The sequence below is a fragment of the Macaca nemestrina genome, chromosome Y (assembly GCF_043159975.1).
Source record: "Macaca nemestrina isolate mMacNem1 chromosome Y, mMacNem.hap1, whole genome shotgun sequence".
NCBI lineage: Eukaryota > Metazoa > Chordata > Mammalia > Primates > Cercopithecidae > Macaca > Macaca nemestrina.
The window spans coordinates 2,272,972-2,298,965 of NC_092146.1; the positions used below are offsets into that span (position 1 = coordinate 2,272,972).

General features: G+C 46.9%; 1 long non-coding RNA gene across 1 annotated transcript; it reads left to right on the forward strand.

Moving 5' to 3' along the window:
• Positions 1-549: 549 nt before the first annotated feature.
• On the forward strand, positions 550-25,994 carry LOC139360959 (uncharacterized). The gene is made up of 3 exons (XR_011618516.1): positions 550-1,201; positions 21,127-21,168; positions 25,106-25,994. It is a non-coding gene; the product is annotated as an uncharacterized lncRNA (long non-coding RNA).

Here is a 25,994-nt window from a genome sequence, read left to right on the forward strand (position 1 = left end):
TAGAAGACAAATCCCAAACACCAGATCAACAACATGAACAGATGTAGCACTTCCAAGTGCTCACATCTGCAGAGAGAAAAGTCCAAGGTTTATTTCTCCTTTTGGGTCTGTTTGCCATGAATCCTGCTTCTCCAGGAATTCAGAAGCTGCCCTCATAACTAAGACTGACTTTCCCCTTTCTCCTGCAGCTAATCTAGTTACCAGAGGACTTCAAAGCTGTTTGCAAATGCTAACTTTGTAAGTTCTTGCCTATTGCTTCGGGGGAGGTAGAGTGTAAGGGTTAACCTACGAGTTGTATATGGATAAATTAGACACAGTCACAGATCTGCAGGGAAAAATATAATAATAACCATTGTGAAAGCAGGATTATTCATCAAACTGAGCTATCCAGTCATATTTCTTCTCCAGGGAGATTTCAAATAGAAGATGTAAATTTTGGTAGTTAGATAAAATGTCTCAGATTTAAGTGAAAGCCACAAAAGTCACGTGTCATCTGCTTTTCCTGAACAACAGTCTCTGCTGAAATATTAGTTCTGCCACCTACAAGACAACTGAAGGCTGAGGATGATAAATCCGTCTCGGAAGTCGCTGAGTTTGTTAGGTATAAAAGCCAAGACTTCAACTGAGGTCTTTGCACTGACATGTGCGTTAGCCCCACACTGGGTATCGCTGGACGATCACGTACTGCAGGAGGAAGATACAGGCGGCCAGTGTCTTCTCTGCTTTCTGGGTTGGTGACTTTGAACTTGCTACAGCTCCCACGCCCGCAGCGAGCAGAGTTGCCAAGCAAGTGTGCCGGCTTCCAGAAGCCTGAGCTGCCCGTTGGCGCTGGGGAACCACCCCGGTGTCCCCATCCTCTGCGCTGCTGCAGATTGGTGGGGCAGCCCGGGGAGGCTGGCTCCCAGACGTGACTGAGCGTGCCTACACTGGTCCCACAGGTTTTCAGCTGTGGAGTTTGGGATCTGAGCTTGGAGCCCATTTGTTTCTGGCAGTTCGGTTCATATTTTCCACTTGAAGACATCACTTCCCTTCCTTCCAAGCTGGGAGACCAGAAGTCAACAACAGGAGGGTGGAGAGGCCAGATCTCACAATCCGCTTGGCTGGGGAGTCGGCTGAGGTTCTTGCATCCTGAAGCAAACTATGGAGAGCTGGTGGGGACTTCCTTGTCTTGCGTTCCTGTGTTTTCTAATGCACGCCCGAGGTAAGAGGCATTTTGCTTTGAGGGAGATCTGCCTGGGCGTGGATTTTTCTCTTCTTGCTTTAAGAAACTCCTTCCAAAGGAGTTGCTATGAAGTGAATGGGGATAATTTGCCCAATGGGATTAGAAAGGAGACTAAGAGGGATGGGTGGCTGGGAGGGGAGGGAGAGGACGGGCTGCTCCAATTTGGAAACTGGGAATTAGATCCAGAAGGGCAGGATGTTAGCTGATAGAATTTAGATATTCACCATATTTTCCTGTTTTGATCCGTGTGTCCCAAGCGTTTAAAACATGACCTATTTAACTCCATGATTCAAGCATGACTGGGCATGTGGGGAATGTCAATCATTTCTTTCTGATTTTAAAAATTAGTTCTGACCATTTCCATATGGTAAAAATAGAGCTGAAACTACTTCATCCCGTGGGGCAGATTATTAGAGATTCATTTGCCAGAAGGGTTGCATTTGTTCAGATTTTTAAGCCTTTTCCTAAACACTGTCATTCATTCTTGCAAATTAAAACCACCTGAATAGTTTTACATCAAAAACTTCAACATGAACTTGCAGGCTGGCTGTCCCAGACTCCAAGATTAGAGTTTTTAGTTCCGTGTGAGGACCTCTTGGAGAAACTCCAATGAATTCATAAAGAATAGGATTTGAACAACAATTGAGTAAGTTTCTTTGGTCATTTTAATGTGGCGATTCCAGAGAAGGGAATACCCAGGCGAATCTTAACAGGGAGAAGTATTTCTGTTAGGAATGAAGACACATCATTCAGATGTTCCTGTGGCAGCACTTCCTGTTTATCCTGTTTAAAGACTTGGATGTCATTAAGATTGGAGTTGGCTGTTTACGGGCAGAGGCAATGCTGGGATGGATAGATCCTGGTGGACATAGTCTGGGATCTGCAGTGAGGATTTTTTATTATTCCGTGCTGTCTTCAGATCTCACCTAGTGAGTGGATGATGCGGCAATGCATTCATTAGTTTCTGTTTACAGGGAGATGTTCAACAGTAAACCCACCTCCCCAGAAAAGTACTTCCAGGAGTTTATATCATTCACAGTAAGAGCCAAAGGTTAAACATATCCCCCTGGGCGAATCAACTTCTACAAAGTGCAGTATACAGACAGTTCCCAACTTACGATGGTTTGACATGATGGTTCAATTTAAGATTTTTCAACTTTACAATGGTGCAAAATTGGTATGCATTCAGTGCAAACTAAAACTGTACTTTGAGTACCCATAAAACTGTTCTTTTTTTTTTTTTTTTTTTTTTTGAGATGTAGTGTTGTTCTGTTGTCCAGGCTGGAGTGCAATGGCACAATCTCAGCTCATTGCAACCTCCACCTCCTGGATTCAAGCAATTCTCCCGCCTCAGCATCTCAAGTAGCTGGGATTATAGGAGCCTGCCCACCACACCCAGCTAATTTTTGTATTTGTAGTAGAGACTAGGTTTCACCATGTTGGCCAGGCTGGTCTCGAACTCCTGACCTCAGGTGATCCACCTGCCTCGGCCTCCCAAAGCGCTGGAATTAAAAGTGTGTGCCACCGTGCCCGGCCCCATACAGCCATTCTGTTTTTCACTTTCAGTGCAATATTCAATAAATTATGTGAGGTGTGCAAAACCTCATTACAAAGTCGACTTTGTGCTAGATGATTTGCCCATCCATTGGCTGATGGAAGTGTTCTGAGCACTTTCAAGGCAGGTAAGGCTAAGCTATGGTGTTTGGTAGGGTAGTTGTATTAAACGCACTTATGACATAAAATGTTTTCTTTTTTTAATGTGTTTTAACTTTTTTTGAGGGAGGGGCCCACTGTGTCACCTAGACTGGAGTGCAGTGGTTCCATCATAGCTCACTGCAGCCTTCACCCCAGGGGTTCAAACAAACCTCCCACCTCAGCCTCCACAGTAGCTGGGACTACAGGCATTTGCCGCCATGCCTGACTAGTTTTTAAAACTTTTTGTAGAGATGGGATCTCACTATGTTGTCCAGGCTGGACTTGAACTTCTAAGCTCAAATGATCCTCCTGCCTTGGCCTCCCCAAATCATGAGATTACAGGCATCAGCCACCACACCGTGTCCTGTGCTAAATTCTTTGAATGACACCAGCACTTCCTATGCACTAGGCATGGATTAACTTAGTTGATTGTCCCTCAGCCCTATGACGGGAGTGTCGTGCCTGATGTCATTTTACAGATGGTGTATTAGTCAGGGTTCTCTAGAGGGACAGAGCTGATGCAATAGAAATAGATATAGAGAGAGGAGTTTATTAAGTATGAACTCACATGATCACAAGGTCCCACAACAGGCCGTCTGCAGGCTGAGGAGCAAGGAGAGCCAGTCCAGATTCCAAAACCGAAGAACTTGGAGTCTGATGTTCCAGCATCCAGCACGGGAGAAAGATGTAGGCCGGAACACTAGGCCAGTGTCTCTTTTCACATTTTTCTGCCTGCTTATGTTCTAGCCACAGTGGCAGCTGATTAGATGGTGCCTGCCCAGATTGAGGGTGGGTCCGCCCCTTCCAGTCCACTGACTCAAATGTTAATCTCCTTTGGCAACACCCTCACAGACCCACCCAGGATCGATACTTTGTATCCTTCAATCCGATCAAGTTGACATTCAGTATTAACCCTCACAGATATGGGTAAACTGAGGCACTGAGGATTTGGACGGGGGCAGCTGGCAGCAGAATTTGAGCTGTCTTGCAGCTCTGTCTGGGAAGACTCCAATGAGCATCCTGCTCTATCCCAAGCCTTGTCTTCTGAAAATCAGAATCATCCCTTCTCGGAGTGTTACAGGAAAAAGGTCCGGATCCAGAGCCCAAGACAGGGTTCTTGGATCTCACTCAATAAAGAATTCAGGGCAAGTCTGTAAAGTGAAAACAAGTTTATTAGGAAAGTAAAGGAAGAAAGGAATGGCTACTCCACAGACAGAGCAGCCCTGAGAGCTGCTGGTTGCCCATTTTTATGGTTATTTCTTGATATGCTAAAGAAGGGGTGGATTATTCCTGCCTCCCCTTTTCAGACCATGCAGAGTTCCTGACATTGCCATGGCATTTGTAACTGTCATGGTGCTGGTGGAAGTGTAACAGTGAGGACAACCAGAGGTCACTCTCGTCACCATCTGGGTTTTGGTAGGTTTTGGCCGGCTTCTTTACTACAACCTGTTTTATCAGCAAGGTCTTTATGACCTGTATCTCGTGCAGACCTTCAATCTCATCCTGTGACTCAGAATGCCTTAATCATCAGGGAATGCAGCCCAGTAGGTCTCAGCCTTCTATTGCCCAGCCCCTTTTCAAGATGGAGTCGCTCTGGTTCCAGTGCCTCTGACACAAGTAGCACCCCATAGGGACGTTACAGGAGGGACTGGAAAGAAAGTGAGGTCTGGATCAGGGCCCTTCTGTGTAAATACGATGATGTGAACTCAACAGCTGGGTATGTCCTGGGTAATTCATTAAATGCACAGATGACCCTGTTACATCCTCAGCCATCACCAGCTGGAAATGGAGCACATTCCCAAGATCCCAGAAACATTCTGCAAGGCTGGTGGGATGATTGCTATGAAGTACTTAAGAAAACAGATTATTGATCAGAATAAATAGCTAATGCATGTGGGGCTTAATGCTTACGTGACGGGTTGATAGGTGCAGCAAACCACCATGGCACATGGTTACCTATGTAACAAACCTGCACATCCTGCATCTGTATCACGGAACTTAAAATTAAATAAAGAAAACAGAGTATTGTTAATGGTTAATATACTATAAATCATTATTATTATTACTAAATTATCAACACAAAACAAGATAATAATAAGAATATGGTCATATTCCTAACAGAGGTTCACATTTTAGCAGCCCCACATTTCCACTGTATTTAATTAGTATTCGCCATCCAATCCAGAGGGACATGAAGGAACATGAGACACAATCAGGTCTTCTAACAGCTGAGAACCAGAAGTGGAAACATCAAAGGGCAGTGTATGAAATGTCATTTATTGAGGGAAAAAAAGAAAATTATAGGGTTTGATAGAAGAAATAAGCACTAGTGTTAGATAATCAGTAGCGTGACTTTAGTTTACAATAATCTATTGTAGATTTCAAAATAGAAGAGTTGGAATGGTTCTAACATGAAGAAAAGACAAATATTTAAGGTGGATGGATATCCCAAGTACACTGATTTGATCTTTACAAATTATATAAATGTATTAAATTATTATATGTACCCTGAAGCTATGTACATCTGTTATGAATCAATTAAAAATAAATTAAAAGAAAAGAAAAGGATACATGTCCAGGATATACACCAGCTAAGACAGTCTCTTCCAAGTCTATTGTACATTGTTCCCTTATCAGATTTGAAACCTGAGAGTTCCCTGACCCCCCTCACAGGATGTGCGACAGGGATGTGGTTCATCTGTTTGACCACCACACACTGAAACCTCTTATGGGAGGCAGAGCTTGCAGATAGGCAGATACAGCAGCTAGCATGAGTGTTTTTGAGCTCTGGGCTCCATGGCAGCATCTAGGGGTGGGTGCCTGTGACCCCTGAAGCCCCAGTGGGTGTGTTACGGTGCTCTTTTAGCTCTGCCATCTGCAGGTGGCTTAAGTGTTAACTATTAAGTGTTAACTAGCTCAGTGCCCTCTTGGTGCCCAGGTTTATCCTGGCCCGCGGGATAGTCAGTGTAGGCCCTGGAGGAGGGGGTGGGAATTTGGGGAACAAGAGACACGAGAAATGGAGACAAGACAGTGCTCTGATCAAGTCTCGTTTAATGGCGGTAATGCAATGCCTTATATACATGCAGAGGGGAAGGGGTTGGGCTAAGGCGGAAATGACCTAAAAAAGGAAGGCGTGGCCAGATAAGCCTCGGTTTCTCCGGTCGGACGTCATGTTGCGCCTGCGCTGTCAGGTAGTCTTTTCGCGGGCGCGGGAAAAATGAATGAAGAAGAAGTGGGAAGAGCGCCATCTTTTAATGGCGGTATTAATACAGGGAAGAAGGTAAATCTAGGGAGAAGGTGTGGGGTGGAAATGAATATAGCTCAGGCGTTTAATCCTTAATTATTATTCGCTATGGCCGGGGCATGCAGCTCCGGACACAGGTTCATTTTTTTTTTTTTTTTTTTTGAGACGGAATCTCTCTCTGTCACCCAGGCTGGAGTGCAGTGGCGCGATCTCGACTCACTGCAAGCTCCACCTCCCGGGTTCACGCCATTCTCCTGCCTCAGCCTCCCAAGTAGCTGGGACTACAGGTGCCCACCACCACGCCCGGCTAGTTTTTTGTATTTTTTTAGTAGAGACGGGGTTTCACCATGTTAGCCAGGATGGTCTCAATCTCCTGACCTTGTGATCCGCCCATCTTGGCCTCCCAAAGCGCTGAGATTACAGGCTTGAGCCACTGCGCCCGGCCAGTACCCGGGTTCTTGTCCAGCGTCCAGGAAGAATCAGGTCACACGAACAAACTGAAGGATGGTAAATGCAGAAATGTTTATTGCCAGATGGAGGTGACTCTCAGTGGGATGTTTGGGGAGCTGGAAAGGGGATGGAGTGGGAAGATGATCTTCCCCTGGAGTTTGGTTGTCCTGCGGCTGATCTCTTCTCCAGCCATCCCCAGCTGAACACCTCTCAGTGTCCTTCTCTTCTCTCCTTCTCTGCTGTGCTGCTCTTCAGTTCCTCTGCTTTTCTGCTCATCAGTCTGTCTGCACATGGGGTCTGGGGTTTGGGGTTTGGTGTTTATATGGGTACAGGACAGGGGTGCATGGTGGGTCAAAAGGCAACATTTGGGCACAAAAATAGGAATGCCTGTTTCCATTTAGGACGACAGGTTTCCAGGCTTGAGGGTGGGGCCTTTGCTGGGGAACTGCCCTCTTCTATCTAGTATCTTCCTGCCTCCTGTCCGTATCAACATGACTTAAAATGTGTGTGCATTTGTACAGAGCTGTGTTTCTATGTAGAGACTAAAAAAACTTATGAAAAAAACCACTCAGAGCTCTGAACAGTAGCACATCATATTTCTGAGTACTTCCTGTTGAGTAAAGATAAGTCAGGTGTTGTGACAAGTACTTTTCATTACTTGCTGCATTAGGTTGTCACGGGCTGTTTAGTTGACTTCTAAAAACTGGGATATGGGGAAGTTGTGGGCCGGGCACAGTGGCTCATGTTTGTAATCCCAGCAGTTTAGGAGGCCGAGCTGGATGGATCACTTGAGGTCAGGAGTTTGAGAGCAGCCTGGCCAACATGGCAGAATGCTGTTTCTACTAAAAACACAAAACTTAGCCAGGCATGGTGGGGGGGTGTCTGTAATCCCAGCTATTCAGGAGGCTCAGGCAGGAGAATCGCTTGAACCTGGGAGGAAGAGGTTGCAATAAGCTGAGATTGTACCACTGCACTCCAGCTTGGGTGACAGAGTAAGACTCCATCTAAAAAAAAAAAAAAAAAAAAAAAAAAAAAAAAAGTTATGATGATTGCCTAAGGTAAGAAGCCATACCATGCCAGGGTACAGAACCCCAAACCACGCCAGCCTCATCCTATGTCTCAGTTATATTTTTCTTGACTTGCTTCCATTCTGGTGCCCCCTCTCTCCCTGCCCCCTCCTTCTCTGCAAGCATCCTTTGATCTAGCAAATTTGTAGCTTGGAAAGGGAACCACAAATGGGTCATTTCCCTGCCATTGTTACCTTGGGCATTGCAGCCATTTAGTGCGGTGATTCTCTGTCTTTGATGTGCAGGTCATCACCTTGAAGGGAGGAGGTATTAAAAGCACCACCCCGGTCCCCACCCACTGAGATCTTTATTCAGTAGGCGTGGGTCGGGCATTTGGGAGCTGGGAGACCTGCATCTTAAGAAGCACCCCAGGTGATGCCCAAGCGGAGCTATGTGCTTCTTTTAAGAGATGATGACTCTGTGTGCAACCATCTGGTTACCTTTGGGTGGAGTCTCATGGATCCCTGCCACAGTGGGGAGGCAGCTCTGTGGTCTCCAATTCAGTCATGTGTCATTCAATCTATGCAGGCCCAAGGTGACACCCCCAGGTACAGATGCTGCCATCCAGCCATTCTCAACCAGGGATCATGTTTATCCACAGGGACACTTGTCAATATCTCGAGGCAGGGATGCTCCTGGCAACTAGTGGGTGGAGCCCAGGGATGCTGCTCAACACCCTGCAGTGCACAGGACGCCCCACAGAAAATAATGATCCAACCTCATATGTCAGTAGGACTGAGGTTGAGGAATCTTGCCTTAGCATGAGAGATACTGTCTGTCTGTCTGCCTATCTATAGATCTATCTATCATCTACCATTATCCATGGACCTATCTGTCTCTACTATATCCACCTATTATCTATCTGTCATTTATTGATTATCTATGTCAATGATTTTTCTACCTGTCGTTTATTATCTATCTCTGTCAATGATTTTTCTGTCATCTATCTATCTATCTATCTATCTATCTATCTATCTATCTATCTATCTATCATCTATCTATCTATCTATCATTATCCATTGATCTATCTGTCTCTATTATATCCTCTTATTATCTATCTAATCTATGTGTTGATCTATCTGTCAAAAATTTTCTCATTTATTGATTCTCTATCATCTATCATTCTGCCTACTTATCTAACTATCCAACTCTCATCTCTATTATCTATCTGTCTGTCTATCTACTTTCCTAACCAACTCTCATGTCTATCATCTATCATCTATCTGTCTATCATCTATCTACCTATCTATCTTTCTACCTACTTCTTCAACTATCCAACTCTCATCTCTATTATCTATGTATCTATGTATCTATCTATCTTTCTACTTCTCCAACTATCCAACTCTCATCTCTATTATCTATGTATCTATCTATCTTTCTACCTACTTCTCCAACTATTCAACTCTCATATCTATCTATCTATGTATCTATCTATCTATCTATCTATCTATCTATCTAATTATCTATCTATCTATCTATCTATCTATCTATCTATCTATCTATCTATCTACTATCTATCTATCCATCCATCTATCAACCTATTTATCTAGCTGTCCATCATCTATCTATGACATTCTTCTGCTCCCCAGGGATAACTGTGTTCCTCAAGTAACACTTGGCAATGTCTGGAAACAGTTTTGGTAGTTGCACGGGGATGGGTGTTCTGGCGTCTGGTGGGTGGAGACAAGGCATGTTGTTCAACACCTTACAGTGCACAGGACAGCACCCATGACAGAGAGTTATGCAGCTCCAAGTGTCATTAGTGCTGCAGTGGAGAACCTGCTGTTAGTCATAACTTCTAACCCTGGGAAAGGGGACAGGTTGGAAATGTCATGCTCCGGTACACTACAGGAGGTATAGTTGTCTGGAGGTATAGTTGTCTGGAGGTATAGTTGTCTGGAGGTATAGTTGTCTGGAGGTATAGTTGTCTGGAGGTATAGTTGTCTGGAGGTATAGTTGTCTGGAGGTATAGTTGTCTGGAGGTATAGTTGTCTGGAGGTATAGTTGTACCGTACAGTATAGGAGGAACGGTATAGTTGTCTGGGGCATTTTTAAATGGACCTGACTGTCAGAATGCACTTGTAGGATCTTTCCCTCATACGGCATAGAGCCGTTGCACATATAACCCAGAAGCTAAGCATTCCATAGTTTCCTCGTTGGAGTAGGAAGGGGCTGTGCAGAACCAGTCTATGGCTATTTGGCACCTGAGTGTGAAGACATCTGGCAAATATTGGAGCACATAGTCCAAGAAATGTCTCCCCTTCCTTGGATAGCAACTGACCCTTCCTTTGAGGTCCCCCCATTCCAGTCATTTTCTTCACTCTTATTGGCACACAGGGGATAGAAAAGTGGGGTTCTGCCTCCAGATGGAGCTCTCCCAGACACTGCTAAGCTTCTGGGAATTCCCCCGATGGATCAGGGGCCAGAGGCACTTAAACCTGTCAGCGATGTGTCCAGCCACAGTGCTGAGGCTGGGAAACTCTGCTGTGGCCTGTGAATCCCAGCCTCTGGGAGGCTTCAGATGTTTAAAAACCCAAGAAGAGTCATCACATCCACAAAAATCTTCACATTTTTATGTCGCAAAATTAGATTTTATAAAAGCTTTAAAAACGTTTGCAAATCTATCTGTCTCCCAAAAAACAGCACATGCTGGGATTGGGGTGATTTTTAAAATTTTCTTCTTCTTGATCTTTGTTAATATGTATATGAGTTAAGTTTCTCCAAAGAAATAGAACCAATAAGATATGTTTATATCTAACTCTATATATACCTATATCTCTATCTGCCTTTCATCTGTCTCAAAAGTCTACCTATCTATTTATCATCTCTATCTCTCTATTATCTATCTGTTCATCTATCTCCAATATCTATCTTCAATATCTATCTATCTATCTATCTATCTATCTATCTATCTATCTCTATCATATATCCCATCTACCTATCTATTGACCTATCTATCTAAAATACATTTGTTTTCCTTACTTGGGAGGCTGAGGCAGACAGATCCCTTGAGCTCAGGAGTTCAGGGCTGCAGTGAACTATGATTGCACCACTGCACTGCGGCCAGGGCAACAAAGCTAGACCTTGTCAGAAGAAGGAAGAGGAGGAGGAGGAGGAGGAGGAGAGGAAGGGGAAGAGGAAGAGGAAGAGGAAGAAGAAGAAAGAAGAAGAAGAAGAGGAAGAAGAGGAAGAGGAAAGGAGGAAGGGGAAGGGGAGGAGGAAGAAGAGGAAGACAAAGAGGAACAAGCAGAAGCAGAACAAAAAGAGAAAGAAAGAAGAAAGAAAGAAAAGAAGAGAAAAGAAAAGAAAACAAAACAAAACAAAGAAAAAGAAAGAAGTACATTTCAACCTAAGAACATTTCCTTAAACCCGAATGAATGCCTCCTGAGGTTTTTCTAAGAAATATTTTCTTATTGTATTATAATCACAATAAAACACAATTATAGCCCCACACAGACCTGCTGATCCAGAATCTGCATGTGGCTGGATTCTGGGCTGATCTGGGCATGGAGGCATGTGTCTGTAATCCCAGCTACTCAGGAGGCTGAGGTGAGAGAATTGCTTGAACCCTGGAGGCAGAGGTGAGCTGAGATTGCGCCATTGCACTGCAGTGAGCCGAGATTGCACCGATGCACTCCAGCCTGGGTAAAGCGCAAGACTGTCTCACAAAAAAAAAAAAAAAAAATTAAGGAAGAGTGTTATTCAGGGCATGGGCCAGGCACGTGATGTTGCTGAGATGAAACTGTCTCTCCAGATTGCCAAAGCCTGGTTGTCTCCACTGAACCAGGCTGTCCAATGGCATCCCCATTGTTGTTGACCATGTCCCATGGTTTAACTCTGTTGTGAGCCAAATTGTACCCTCCTCAATTTTACAAATGGAAGTTCTAACCTGTAGGACCTCCAATTGTGACTGTGTTTGGAGATGGGGTCTTTAAAGAGGTGGTTCAGGTGGGGTGCGGTGGCTCAGGCCTGTAATCCCAGCACTTTGGGAGGCTGAGGCAGGCAGATCGTGAGGTCAGGAGGTAGAGACCATCCTGGCTAACATGGTGAAACCCCATCTCTACTAAAAATACAAAAAGCACACACACACACAAAATTAGCTGGGCGTGCCTGTAGTCCCAGTTACTTGGAAGCATGAGGCAGGAGAATTGCTTGAACCTGGGGGGCAGAGGTTGCAGTGAGCTGATATCATGCTACTGCACGCCAGCCTGGGTGACAGAGCTAGACTCTGTCTCAAAAAAAAAAAAAAAAAGAAGTGATTCAGGCAAAATGAGGTCACTAGGTTGGGCCCTGATCCAACAGGACTGCAGACCTTATAAAAAGAAGAGATGAGGACACAGACATGCACAGAGGGATGACCCTCTGCCCATGCCTGGGTCTCAGATGTCCAGCCTCCAGGACTCTGGGAGAATCAATGTCTGTGGTTTACAATCCACCCAGTCTACGGTAGTCCATGATAGCAGCCTGCAATGGACTAAGACATCTCATAAGAAGAGCAGATGAGGACACAGACACACACAGAGGGAGGATCACATGGGGACACAGGGAGAAGATGGCATCTACAAGCCCAGGAGAGAGGCCTCAGGAGGAACCAGCCCTGCCCATACCCTGATCTCAGACGTCCAGCTTCCAGGACTGTGGGAGAATCAATGTCTTTTGTGTATCAGCCACCCAGTCTATGGTATTCTGTGATAGCAGCCTGAGATGGACTAAGACACCTCATAAGAAGAGGAGATGAGGACACAGACACACACAGACGGACAACCCTGTGAGGACACAGGGAGAAGACGGCATCTACAGCCCAAGGAGAGAGGCCTCAGGAGGAACCAGCCCCACCCACACCTTGATCTCAGACCTCTGGCCTCCAGCCTCCAGGACTGTGGGAGAATCAATGTCTGTTGCTTATAAGCCACCCAGTCTATGGTATGCTGTGACAGCAGCCTGAAATGGACTAGGATACCTCATAAGAAAAGGAGATGAGGACACGGACATACACAGAGGGACGACCACATGGGGACTCATGGAGAAGATGGCATCTACAAGCCCAGGAGAGAGGCCTCAGGAGGAACCGGCCCTGCCCACACCTTGATCTCAGACTTCCAGCTTCCAGGACTGTGGGGGAATCGAGGTTGTTATTTAAGCTGCCCAGTCTTTGGGATTTTATTGTAGCAACTCTGGGAAGCCATTACCAAGTCTCTGTCCTGCAAAGTGAGATCCATGGATCTGTAGCCTTGACATCCCCCGGGAGCTGATGAGAAACACTGCGCCTTGGGCCCAGCCAGACCTGCTGAAGCATAGTCTGTGTGTCACCCATGTCCTGAGGGATCCGCGTGCACGCCACTCTGGGAAGACTGGTTTACCACACACCGTTGACCAGTGCCCCATTGCATGGTCTGTGGTATTTTCCTCAAGTTTTCCTTGCTCCAAAGATGTCTTGCCTTTTGTGATGAATGATGATTCCTTCCTCTTTGAAACAAAATACTTCAACCTCTGGAGACACTGTCTGTTGTGCTACAGACATACACTGAGGCCTGAATTCTCATTGCCAATGGTTGCTCCAATAGAGCTTCAATCTGCAACTGCATAATACGGTCACTGGGAAGTCAAGAGCGGGGCCAATTGGTTGAGCTTCTGGGGAGAGGCTGGGCTGCTCGGATGCTGAGACCGTGGAGGATTCATGGGTTCTGAGGAGCAGATCATGCACCAGGGTGGCCTGCTCAGCTCCGGCGTCTACAGCCGCGGTGAGCTGGAGTGTTAGGGAGTCCCTGGATATTCACATTGAGGTGTGCAGGAGGAGACTCCAGCTGTGTTTGATTTCCTGCCCTGCTGCAAACAAAAACTTCATAACCAATTAGAAAACAGAATGGATTTCATCTTATCCATGGGGATAAAGTGGAACTCATCCCTTGGCAAACAAGGCCCACTGGGAATAAGATTCCCCATTGGGGCAGCAGCCTTCCTTGTCACTTTCTGTTGTAACCTACAGTCCTAACCTAATCATATTATTTAATGTTTTCTATTCTGTGAATCATGCCGTCCTGGGAGACAGGGAGATGGAGCAAAGACACGCCTCTTCGGGGCCTGCCAGGCACTCTCCCTAGCATGGAAATAAAGGAAAACCTTGAGTTCCTTCAAGGGAAATGTCAAGGGAAATTCCAGGCACCTCACTGGCCTTGAGAAGTACATGGAGCAGCTTAATAAGCAAGAAGGTGATTGTAGTGTAGAACAATAGCCAAGGAAGAAAGGACCTCAAGATGTTTAGTTTCCTGTAAAGACTAAAGATAACATCCTTTTTTGAGAGGAGTCTTGCTCTGTCACCCAGATTGCAGTGCAGTGGTTCAGTCGGCTCACTGCAACCTCTGGCACCTCCTGGGTTCAAGCGATTCTCATGCATCAGCCTCCCAAATAGCTGGGACTACAGGTACGCGCCACTACGCCCTAATTTTTGTATTTTTAGTAGAGACAGGGTTTCAGCATATTGGCCAGTCTGGTCTCGAACTCCTGACCTCAGGTAATCTGCCCACCCCGGCCTCCCAAAGTGCTGGGATTCCCAGTGTGAGCCACCATGCCCAGCCAAGGTAACATCTTACTATATGGCCCTGAGTTGATCTTCAGGAACCCAGACCCCCGCCAAATAAAAAATGCCATCTGCTGGCTCGTAGTCGAGTAAGAGAAACTGAGGCCTGAATTCTTATTGCCAATGTTTGTTCTAAATTCCTTCCCTGGAGCGTGTGGTGGCGGGAGGGGTGTGGAGGGGGGTGCAGGGAGGTGCTGGAGGAAGTCACACCCATGGGCCAAAACTAGCATTCATTTTTGCTGACCCCAAATGTTCACACAAAGCTTTACCTCCTTAACCGATGACAAATCAGAGAAGCTTTGAATCCTCATTAGGCCCCTGCTTCCAGGTACCCCACCTTTTTAGGTCAAAGCAATGTATAGCCTGCATGTATTATGGCTTTGCCTGTAACCTCTGCCTCCTTGCCGTTGAAAACCCTCACCTACTGGCCACCCAGGGGGTTGAGTCTTAAGGCATCAAGGAAGTTGCCTGATGCCCTCTAAATAGCTTGGAATAAATGCCTCACTTCCTTACACTGCAATCCCGATGGCAGTGTTCGGCTTTACTGCACTGGGCTGGTGGACCTGAGTTGAGTTTGTTGGAGGTGTTAGAACCAGGGCAACCCCAGCTTGAGTAGGGGCTGGGTAAAATGAGGCCGAGAGCTGCTGGGCTACATTCCCTGATGGTCAAGGCATTCTAAAGGTACAGGATGAGATGAGAAGTTGGCACAAGATTCAGGTCATAAAGACCTTGCTGATGAAACAGCTTGCTGTAGAGAAGTTGGCCGCATTTTACCAAATCCAAGATGGCGACGAGAGTGACCTCTGGTGGTCCTCACTACTGCCTTCCCACCGGCGCCATGACAGTTTACAAATGCCATGGCAGTGTCAGGAAGTTACCTTCTACGGTCTAAAAAGAGGAGCCATGAATACTCTACTCCTTGTTTAGCATATCATCAAGAAATAACCATATAAATGGGCCGCCAGCGGCCCTGGGGCTGCTCTATGGAGTAGCCATTCTTTATTCCCCTACTTTCCTAATAAACTTGCTTTCACTTTATGGACTCACCACACATTCTTTCTTGTGCAAGACCCAAGAACCCTCTGCTGGGGTCTGATTTCAGACCCTTTCCAGTAACAAGTTCAGTCACAAGAGCCATTATCATATACTTTCTATATATTCACATATATAGTTTTTAATTGCTGAGCTGGAGTCAAAGAGAAACCTTAGGATTTGCCTGAAGGAAGTTAAGATTTGTTCTTCTCGGGGTCCCTGTGCCAGGTTTGTAGAACCTCAGAACTTTCCCCTCTGTGGGCTTCCTCAAGCTGAGAAGGGTTCTATGGGTTTAAGACCCACTAAGTGGCTTCGACCGCAGCAGCTGACCCCAGAAAGATTGGTTTAAATGAACCCACACTTCAGAGAAAACCAGTACAATCCTATGTAAAGAAAGAAAAAACAGGCGGGGGGCAGTGGCTCATGCCTGTAATTACAGCACTTTGGGAGGCCGAGGGAGGTGGACCACTTGAGGCCAGGAGTTCAAGACCATCCTGGCCAATATGGTGAAACCCCGTCTCTACTAAAAATACAAAAATTACCTGGGCGTAGTGGCACGCACCTGTAATCCCAGCTACTCGCGAGACTGAGGCAGGAGAATCGCTCGAACCAGGGAGGTAAGGGTTGTAGTGACCCAAGATTGCGCCATTGCACTGCAGCCTGGGCAACATAGTGAGATTTGATATCAAAAAAAAAAAAAAAAAAAAGGATAGGCGCGGTGGCTTATGCCTGTAATCCCAGCACTTTGGGAGGCCAAGGTGGGCGAATCACGAGGTCAGGAGTTCGAGACCAGCCTGGTCAACATGGTGAAACCCCATCTCTACTAAAAATAAAAAAAAAAATAGCTGAGCATAGTGGGAGGCGCCTGTAATCCCAGTTACTCTGGAGGCTGAGGCAGGAGAATCGCTTGAACCTGTGAGGTGGAGGTTGCAGTGAGCTGAGACTGCGCCATTGTACTCCAGCCTGGGCAACATAGTGAGGTTCTATATAAAAGAAGAAAAAGAAAGAAGGAGAAAGAGAGAAAGAGAGAGGGAGGGAAGGAGGGAGGGAAGGAAGGAAGGAAGGAAGGGAGGGAGGGAGGGAGGAAGGAAGGAAGGAAGGAAGAAGGAAGGAAGGAAGGAAGGAAGGAAGGAAGGAAGGAAGGAAGGAAGGAAGGGAGGAAAGAAGAGAACAATTGCTTTAAAGAGCTTTGTTTCTCCAGGGCACGCAGATCAAAGGATATTGGATTGAATAGTGAAACAGAAGAGCCTGTCTGAATTTACTAATGTGGTTGCACGTCCTGTGATGACTCGAATTCAATTCCGTGGTGTACAGATTCTGCTGGCAATAGCGGTAATTGGGGTCAGGGATTTAGACAGTCTCCGTGTGTTCCTTTTTATTTTCTGCTCAGAGCCTGCCGGGAGCTGATTTTCTTCTTTAGATTGAGGTAAATAATTCAGTGGGAAGCAGAGGTTTTGCTGTGTGGGTCGATTGCTCTCCTGTGCTGCGTGGCAGCTGTGCTGGTGGCAGCTAATGTTCAGTGGGCATTGGCCTTGACATTGCATTATTATTATTTGAGCAACGGTACGTTCTTTGCTTGGCAAAATTGCTGTTTGTTACATTGACTTTCTGGGGTCGTGGCCCCTGATGTGTTACTGAAAATCATGGACACAAAGCAGATGGATTAATTGGAGAAAAGACATACAAATGTATTTAACGTGTATACAGGGGAGCATTCAGAATGAAGACCCCAAGTTACAAGGGGAGATTGTCTATTTTTATGCTTTGGTTCAACCAAGTCTGGATAGCTGTGTAGAAATAGGGTTGGACAAAAAGGGCCTGATCCAATGCTGAAGGTCTGAGCGGGGAAACCCAGCCAGGCCTGTGTATCTAGATTCTTCTGGGCCTCTCTCTCTCTCTCTCTCTCTTTTTTTTTTTAGACGGAGTTTCACTCTGTTGCCAGGCTGGAGTGCAGTGGCGTGAAATCGGCTCACTGCAAGCTCCGCCTCCCGGGTTCACGCCTTTCTCCTGCCTCAGCCTCCCGAGTAGCTGGGACTACAGGCGCCCGCCACCTCACCCGGCTAAATTTTTTGTATTTTTAGTAGAGACAGGGTTTCACGGTGTTAGCCAGGATGGTCTGGATCTCCTGACCTTGTGATCCGCCCGCCTCGGTCTCCCAAGTGCTGGGATTACAGGCGTGAGCCACCGCGCCCGGCCTGTGCCACTCTTTATCCAGATAGGATAGAGGGACAGTTAGAGTCCTGTTTTTAGGTTTTATGGCTGGCTTTGAGGGAGAGGTGTTCTTGTTTCTGGGACCCGTCTTGGGAAGAGGGATTCTAGTTCTGAATGGGACTCAGAGACCGAGGGGCTGGAGAAGTTCCGAGAGAAACGGCTGCTTCTGAGGCTGCTGCTGAGGCCTGCCCTTGGCGGTATTGTTTCCTAAGCCTGAACCACGTGTAGGTCTGAATCAACGTAAGGAATTTGGGTGGGGGGCAGGGGAACTCCAATAAGAAGCGTCTTTGACTCTGGCAGAGGTGGAATTTGGGCCCAAGAGGGGTTTGGTGACTGCGGGCTACAGAAGAATGCTTCAAAGCGCTGTGTCACATGGCTGGGGTCCTGAGCACAGCTTTACCGGGGGCTCATGTGTAACGCTCGGCCCTCCCATCCACCAACAGGAGCCACTTAATCGACATCTCCAGGATGCCAGCAACCGAGGACCATTGTCACAGTCCCAGCACAAAATGAGGCTGCTTTCTTCTTGGGGGTTTAGGGATCCCAGAACACAAGGATTTGATTAAAAGCTGCTGAGTTCACTAAGTATAAGCAAAGCAAATCGGAAACAGATCTCCTGTTCCTGCCCCGTCTTATATTCCCGGTGGAAAATAAACCCCGTGAAAGCAATAGCGTCATGTGCAACCCCGACCTTGGAGACAGAGAGCCCAGAGTCAGCATCGTCTACCTGGGACATCTCCCAGCCCAGGGTTCTTACTCCAGGCCCATGAGGACCCCAGCCGTGACTTTGCTGTAACTTCCCCGGAGAGGAGAGAGGACAGGGGGCCCTGCCTGGGAGATAGATTTCCTGCCTGGCGTGCAGGACTGGAGACTGTCTCAGTGCCCAGGCCGCCTGATGCTGGCCAGAGTCCGCCTTGTTTATGTAACGAGGTCTGGGTGTGACCGACAACAGCCTCGTGTGTATGAGTCACGAATGCAGCAACTTCTGGCTGCATTGCAACCCCTGAAACCAAGCAAAGCCCAAAACCCCCAGGCTCCACTTCCTCTGCGACACTCCCCACCCTCAATTCCTGTCATCCCCCAGGGTCATCCAGAGCATCTCAAAGCTGAAGGAACCTCCGCTGCAACCTGGCCTCCTGCTGCAGGATGAGACGAGCTGTCTGCAGCCCTCCCATGCCGCCTGCCTGTTTTATGCAACAGCATTTCAGAGCGGAGGGACTGGGAGGGGAGAGATAACACTGAGGCCTTTGGTTATTTAGGGCAACAGCAGGGAGTGGCCGGGTACACGGATTGGGAGGAGATTGTTAAGTAGTTGCTGAGGGGATGCCTGGAATTGCTGGGATGGGCCGAGATACAACGCAGTGAAAGATATTGGTCAACGGTGAACACGGATTGGAATGTAAATTCTCAGGGTGTGTGCATAGCCAAGACGCTTAACTCTGGGGTCCTGGACAGGTGTCTTGACTGGAACTGCTGGCAGCCTTGGAGGGGAGACGTCGCACGGATCCAAGAGGCTGAGGCGGCTCCTGTCCCTGAGCCCAGTCTGAGCAGCTTGGACCATGATGACCAAGAGAGCTGGAGGAGGCCAGGTGCAGTGGCTCACGCCTGTAATCCCAGCATTTTGGGAGGCCAAGGCAGGCGGATCACTTGAGGTCAGGAGTTCGAGACCAGTCTGGCCCAACATGGTGAAACCCTGTCTCTACTAAAAATACAAAAGTTAGCTGGGCGTGATGGCATGCACCTGTAATCCCACTTACTTAGGGGGCTGAGGCAAGAGAATCGTTTGAACCCAGGAGGTGGGGGTTGCAGTGGGCTTGTGCCACTGCACTCCAGCCTAGGCGACAGAGCGAGACTCCATCTAAAAACAAAACAAACAAAAAGAAAACAACAACAAATAGGGAGAATGCTGGAGGGAGCAAAGAAGGGCTGGGTTGTTCTTCAAGGCGAGCCTGCAGTGATCACTGGCAGCAGAGAACATCATCTGAGAGGGACGTGGGGCACCCAGAGTTTGAGAGAAATGGCTGTGTGGGATTTGACCTGTGATGGCACCACCAGCTCCCAGCCTCCAGTCTGGGCCCAGGGGCAGCTGCTGTGTGCGCCCTGGGCTCAGAGTCCCCCTTCCCTCCAAGGTTTGTGACTCTGTCCTGACTTAGGGGCTCCTGTCTGGGGATGCACCTTCTGCTCTGGAGAGGCCCTGATTACCTCCACGAGGAGCCGCAAACCTGCCTGGGTGGCATCCGGCTGGAGCCATGCCACAGGCTGTACGAATCTATGTTGGAGCCCTTGAACCTTCCCACAGAGCAAGCATCACCCAGGCAGACAGATTTTTGGGAGGGAGACAGACATCAGAGTTGGGGAGAGCCAGCACCGAGGGCTCACCTGGTTGCCCCAGGCTTAGTCTCCTCCATGGCTTAGTGTTTGAGTGAGAGGTTGTCCCCCCTGGACAATTCTGCAGGTTCTGACTCTGCTCCTGCCTTGCCCTGAACGTCCCGGAACCTCAGGTTCTTCCTTTGGGAAATATGCATGCTGGTCATACCAACATCCTCGGGTGGGCGGATGAGATGCTTGGGTGCCTGGTATTATTGCAACAGAACTCAATGCATAGTAACTGCTGATTCAATGTGCTCCTGGCTGCATCCTCTACTTCCTGATAAATTCTCTGGTGGTGTTTTCTCTACAAGGTTAGTACTGGCAGGGGGCAAGGGAGGAATAAGAGCAAGGTGTGCATATGTGTCAGCAAGAGGGACTCTTCATTCTCACAAATTCTGCAGTGTGTTTTTAATGATGAGTCACAAAGATGTGAATGTTCTCTTCTCTCTGCTGCAGACACATTCATTAGGTTAACTGCTTTTGGATCAGGTAGGAACCTCAGCTTGTCCACAGAGGTTGCTTCCTGACCCTGTATTTGTCAGCATAGGCTAGCTGCTGTAACAAACATCCCCCAAAGAATGAAAAGTTTGTGTCTTTTTTGTGTTGCAGCCAGGTGAGGTGGCAAAGGTGTCCTATGCTCCATATAGTCTCTCAGGGATCCAGGATCCTCACATTGTTATGCTTCACCTTCTTCTAGGGCAGCCCCTCTCAACGTAGACTCTGTGTGGGGTGGGGGGCGGGGGGCAGGAAATGCCAGTTCTAAGCTGTGAGTGGTACAGTCCAGAGTCCAGGAGAGAAGTCTATGTGCTTGGAGAGAGGCTTCCTTCAAAGTTTCCTGGCCTTGAGCAGGAATGAAGCTCTGACACAAGTCGCAACGTGAATGCAACTCAAGAGCATCATGCTCAGTGAAAGAAGCAAGGCACAAAATACCACATATTGTAGGATTCTATTTATACGAAATTCACAGAACAGACAATTCATGGAGACAGAAAGTGGATTAGTGGTTGTCAGGGGCTGGGGAGGCGGAAGGGGAAGTGACTGCTGAATGGGGACACAGGTCTTCTTTTGGGTAATGAGTATGTTCTGGGACTAGGTGGAGGTGGTGGTTGCATCTCCCACGTAGCTCATAGTCAGGTTAGTTTTAGTGCTCTGGGTGACCCTAGGCTTGCAGGAGGAGGGGAGCAGCATGAGGTGAGGAACAAGGGGGATTCTGGCTTTTCTATCATGGGGTGACTTATGCCCTGTTTGCTCCCAATAGGTCAAAGAGACTTTGACTTGGCGGACGCCCTTGATGACCCCGGTAAGTGCCGATATTTCAAGGGGAGCCTTCTCTTTTCAGCTTGGATCTAACAGCATCAGCTGTATAGTTACTTTGGGGTTGGATTGGGCCAGTGTTGGGAATTTCTTGGTGTTGAGAGCTCTGTTCTTCGTGGGAGATTACAAACGCCTCGAGACAAACATTTACACACTCTCTAAATGTCTCAGACTCATTTCTTGGTAGGTCTGTGCTTCTAAACCTGTGGTTTAGGAATATGCTAGTATTTTATTATTTTATTTTATTTTATCTTACTTTATTTTACTGAGATGGGAGTCTCGTTCTGTTGCCCAGGCTGGAGTGCAGTGTTGCAATCATAGCTTACCACATAGCCTCAACTTCCCGGCTCAAGTGATCCTCCCACCTCAGCCTCCCAAGTAGCTGGAACAACAGGTGTGTGCCCCCATGCCAAGCTTTTTCTTTTCTTTTCTTTTCTTTTTTTTTGTAGAGACGGATTCTCACTACGTTGCCGAGGTTGGTCTTGAACCCCTGGGCTCAAGCAATCCTCTCAAAATGCTGGGATTACAGACGTGCACCAGCATAACCGGCCCAGTTTCTGCTTTTCTTACACTTCATTTCATGTCCCTCATTGTCCTACACCCTGGTCCCAATCCATGGCCTCCAATCTCTCCTCCCAGAGCACACTTCATTCTGTTCTCCCATCAGCTTGTCTGGTTACCTTCAATCATGGGGCTGTGAGTTTTTCTTCTCCAGGGTACTGAGGACCTGGAATCTTCCCATTCGGTGTTTTATCAGTTCAAGGTCAGCTGGAATGTTTCTGACTGACCAGAATGCTGAAAATATGCATCCTGGGCCCTGCAGAAAGTCCTGCTCGAGGCAGACAGTCTAATTGAGATTCAAACATTTATTGTGAAAGAAAAATAATCTTTTATGTACACAGAGGAAGACTCCATTGGGCTTTAGCATTGGGAACAACTGGTCGACCAGGGCAGTTACATAATGGTGTTTGCTGGAGGAAGGGAGAATGATAACCAGATCTGATCCTAAAAAGCCGACAACAAGACAGTAGGAACTCATCTCTCTCCCAGTTTTCTGCGCACAGTGATGTTTTTGCTAATAATGATCCTACAAAGCAGATACAAAATTGTTGTCAGTGCAACAGGAAAATGTAATGACCCACCCCAACATGAAGTTGCCATTTCTCCCATCAAGTTAGAAAAGATGAAGATTGAATCTTACCCTGTCAAGGCAGACTGAGGGGTGGGAGTTGGAGGCAGGTGTGTGGTTGCAACCACTTTGGAAGCATTGGGGGATTTTCTCCAAAATTCAGACCGAGTGTGTAGCACCAGCATTTGGTTTGGACAAAGAATGAGGCATAGCTGCAAGAGAACCCTGTGCAATAGTGAAGGACGGGCTGGCTGGTAGGCTCAGATACAGAACAAGACATGTTACTGATCTGGAAGATCACTGACATGTGACCCAGGAGTTCCACTCCTAGACAGGTACCCAAGAGAATTGGGAGCAGGGACTCAAACAGATATTTGTGTACCCATGTTTACAGCAGCAATCTTCACAATAAGCCAAAGGTGGAAACAACACAACTGTCCATCAGGAGATGAATGAATGAACGCAATGTGGTCCCTCCATGCAACAGAATATTATTTGGCTGTAAAAAGGAAGAGGGGTTCTGATACATGCTTCACGAGCCTTGAAAATGTGCTCCGTGAAAGAAGCCGGGCACAAAAGGCCACAGGGTGTAGGATCCCATTAATATGAAATATCCAGAACAGGCAAATTCAGAGAGACAGAAAGTGGCTTAGCGATGGTTGGGCTGGAAGAGGGGAGAAAAGGGAGGGACTGCTCGTGGTTATGGGGTCTCCTTTTGGGGGAATGAAACTGTTCTGGAACAGATAGAGGTGGTGATTGTACAGTATTGTGAAAATATGAAACACCATTGAATTGTACACCTTAAAATGTCAAATTTTATGATATGTGAGTTTCATGTTGATTTTTTAAAAATCACAGAAATAAACTTCCTTACCACTCACCTGTTACTACCTTTTCATTGCTCACCTAGAAGACTGCCAGTGCCTGCAAACACATCTTTGAATGCATCATTTTGCTGCCAAGAGCCCCCCATGAATGGGCAGGCATGTGCCTGCTCATCCACAGCCCTTCCATATGGGAAGGAAGCCCCAGTGCACAGGAACCACAGTCACCTGTATGGCGACTGTGGGGTATTTGCTTTTCACTGTCTATACTGCTTGGGCTTTAAGAAACTCTGTGAGTGTATCACTATTTTAAAAAATCTTTATAATTTTACATTTTAAAAAGAAGATGGAGAAAGGAAGGATGGGAGAGAGGGAGGGAGGGTGGGAGGAGAAAGGAAGGGAAAAGGAAGAGAAGCAAGAAAAGAGAAGGAAACAATGAAAGGAGGGAGGAAAAGAGGGAGGGAGGGAGGAAAAAAAGGATGGAAAGAAGGAGGGAAGAAAAGGGAGGAGAGGGCCGGGCGCGGTGGCTCAAGCCTGTAATCCCAGCACTTTGGGAGGCCGAGGCGGGCGGATCACAAGGTCAGGAGATCGAGACCACAGTGAAACCCCGTCTCTACTAAAAATACAAAAAATTAGCTGGGCGCGGTGGCGGGCGCCTGTAGTCCCAGCTACTCAGGAGGCTGAGGCAGGAGAATGGCGTGAACCCAGGAGGCGGAGCTTGCAGTGAGCCGAGATCGCGCCACTGCACTCCAGCCTGGGCAACAGCGTGAGACTCCGTCTCAAAAAAAAAAAAAAAAAAAAAAAAGAAAAGGGAGGAGAGAGGGAACGATGGAGGGAAGGAAGGAAGAAGAAAGGAGATGAGATAGGAAAAGAATGAGGGAAGGAAGGAAGGAGGAAGGGAAGAAAGGAAGAAAGGAGCAGGGGAAGGAAAGAAAGACAGATGGGGGAAGAAAGGAAGAAGAAGGAAAAGAAAGAAGGATGGAGGGAAGGAAGGAGAGAGGGGGAGGGGAGGAAGGAAGAAAGGAGGGTGGGGAAGAAGAAAAGAAGAAGGGGGAAAAGGAGAGAGGGAAGGAAGAAAGGAGAGAAGGAAGGAAGGAGAGGAAGAAGGAAGAAGTGAGGGCAGGAAGGGAGAGGGAGGTGGCAGGAAGGAGAAAAGGTGATGGGAAACCTTCAATTAAAATACAGGACATGCGAAATCGTATGTCCCCTTTGGAGCTTCAGACTCTCCTTTTTGCAGTCTCTGCACCCCCAGTGAATGCCCCCACCACACGTATACCCCTGTGTTCCAGCTTCCTCCTACCAAGGCAATGCGAGGCTGTTATGTGAACCATGCTTTCAAATACACTGTTTCCTCTGTTTGGAAGAAGTCTGGCCATTGCACAGCCCTGAAGCTCCAATTTTCCCAGCCATGGCCGACTCCACCTCCTTTGACTTATCTTCCTCAAACCTCCTCCTGCCCCTGTTTGCCCACCCTCACTGCACACCCAGGTTCACTGAGCAGGGTGGTCACAGGCTGCACCCTGGGCACTCCTGACCTGATAGCCACATCCATGCAATACATATTTGCTGAATGAATAAATGAGTGAATGAAAGAAAGTGAGAAAAGCCATCATTTTAGAAGCTGAAAGTCTTTATCTTTTCTTTTGCCTCCCCCTGCCCCGCTCTCCACCGTCCAGCTCTATGGTGGCTCTACGGGCAGGTAGCTCACTTACTTGTCTTGGATGTTCTCAGCTACTTTGACCATCCTGTGGGCATCCTCACAGCCTCAAGGGTGGATTGTTTTTGAATGGATTTTAAGGGTGTTTTCTTGCTTTTCTTCTGAATACAACATGGAATTTGTGTCCATATCATTTACTTTGTATTGCTTTGTCACTCCCTTTTCATCTTTCATCAGGGCGTTCATGGCCTTTCTTTGTGCTTCTGATGAATCTTCAATGCATATTGAATTTATTTTCTCTCTTTGTTCGCAGAACCCACCAAGAAGCCAAACTCAGGTGAGTGACTCTTTGGCTGGGAAAAACTGAGGCAATGTCCTTGAACTGATGCTCATGGAGGGATGGTTGAGGATGTTTTACAGAACTGTGGGGTGTATGAAGAAGATGCAAAAACTATACCAGATAGTAGATATTGAAAGCAAAATGTGGTGATTAGGGAAATGCAGATCACAACCACAGTGAAGCACCACTTCATACTCACTGAGATGGCTAAAATCTAAAATGGAAAATAACAAGTGTTGGCAAGGATGTGACAAAACTGCAATGTTTGTACATTGCTGGTGGGAGTCTAAAATGGTACAGCCACTGTGAACAAATTCTTTGGTGGATTCTCAAAAAGTTAAATATAGAATTACTCTGTGAACCAGCAATTCCACTCCAAGGTATGTACTCAAAATAATTGAAAACAAGGGTTCTAAGAAAAATATGTACACAAATGTTCACAGCAGCACTATTCATTATAGCTAAAAGGCAGAAATAACTCATATGTTCATCAGTGGAAGGAATGGATAAACAAAATGTGGTCCATCCACACAATGGAATATTATTTAGCCTTGAAGAGGAATGAAGCACTGAAAATTGATACAAAGTGGTTGAGCCTCAAAAACATTTTACAAAGAGAAAGAAGCCAGACACAAATAATCACATAGTGTATATTTTTATGAAAATGAAATTTCAAGAATAGGCGAATCCCTAGAACCAGAAGCAGTGTCGTGACTGCCAGGGGCTGGAGGGGAAAGGGACAGTGACTGCTTGATAAAATCCAGGTTTCTTTTTGGGGGGACAAAAGTGTTCTGGAAGTACACAGAGGTGATGGCTGCACAACACTCTGAATGTTCTAAATGCCCCTGAATTGTTCATTTTT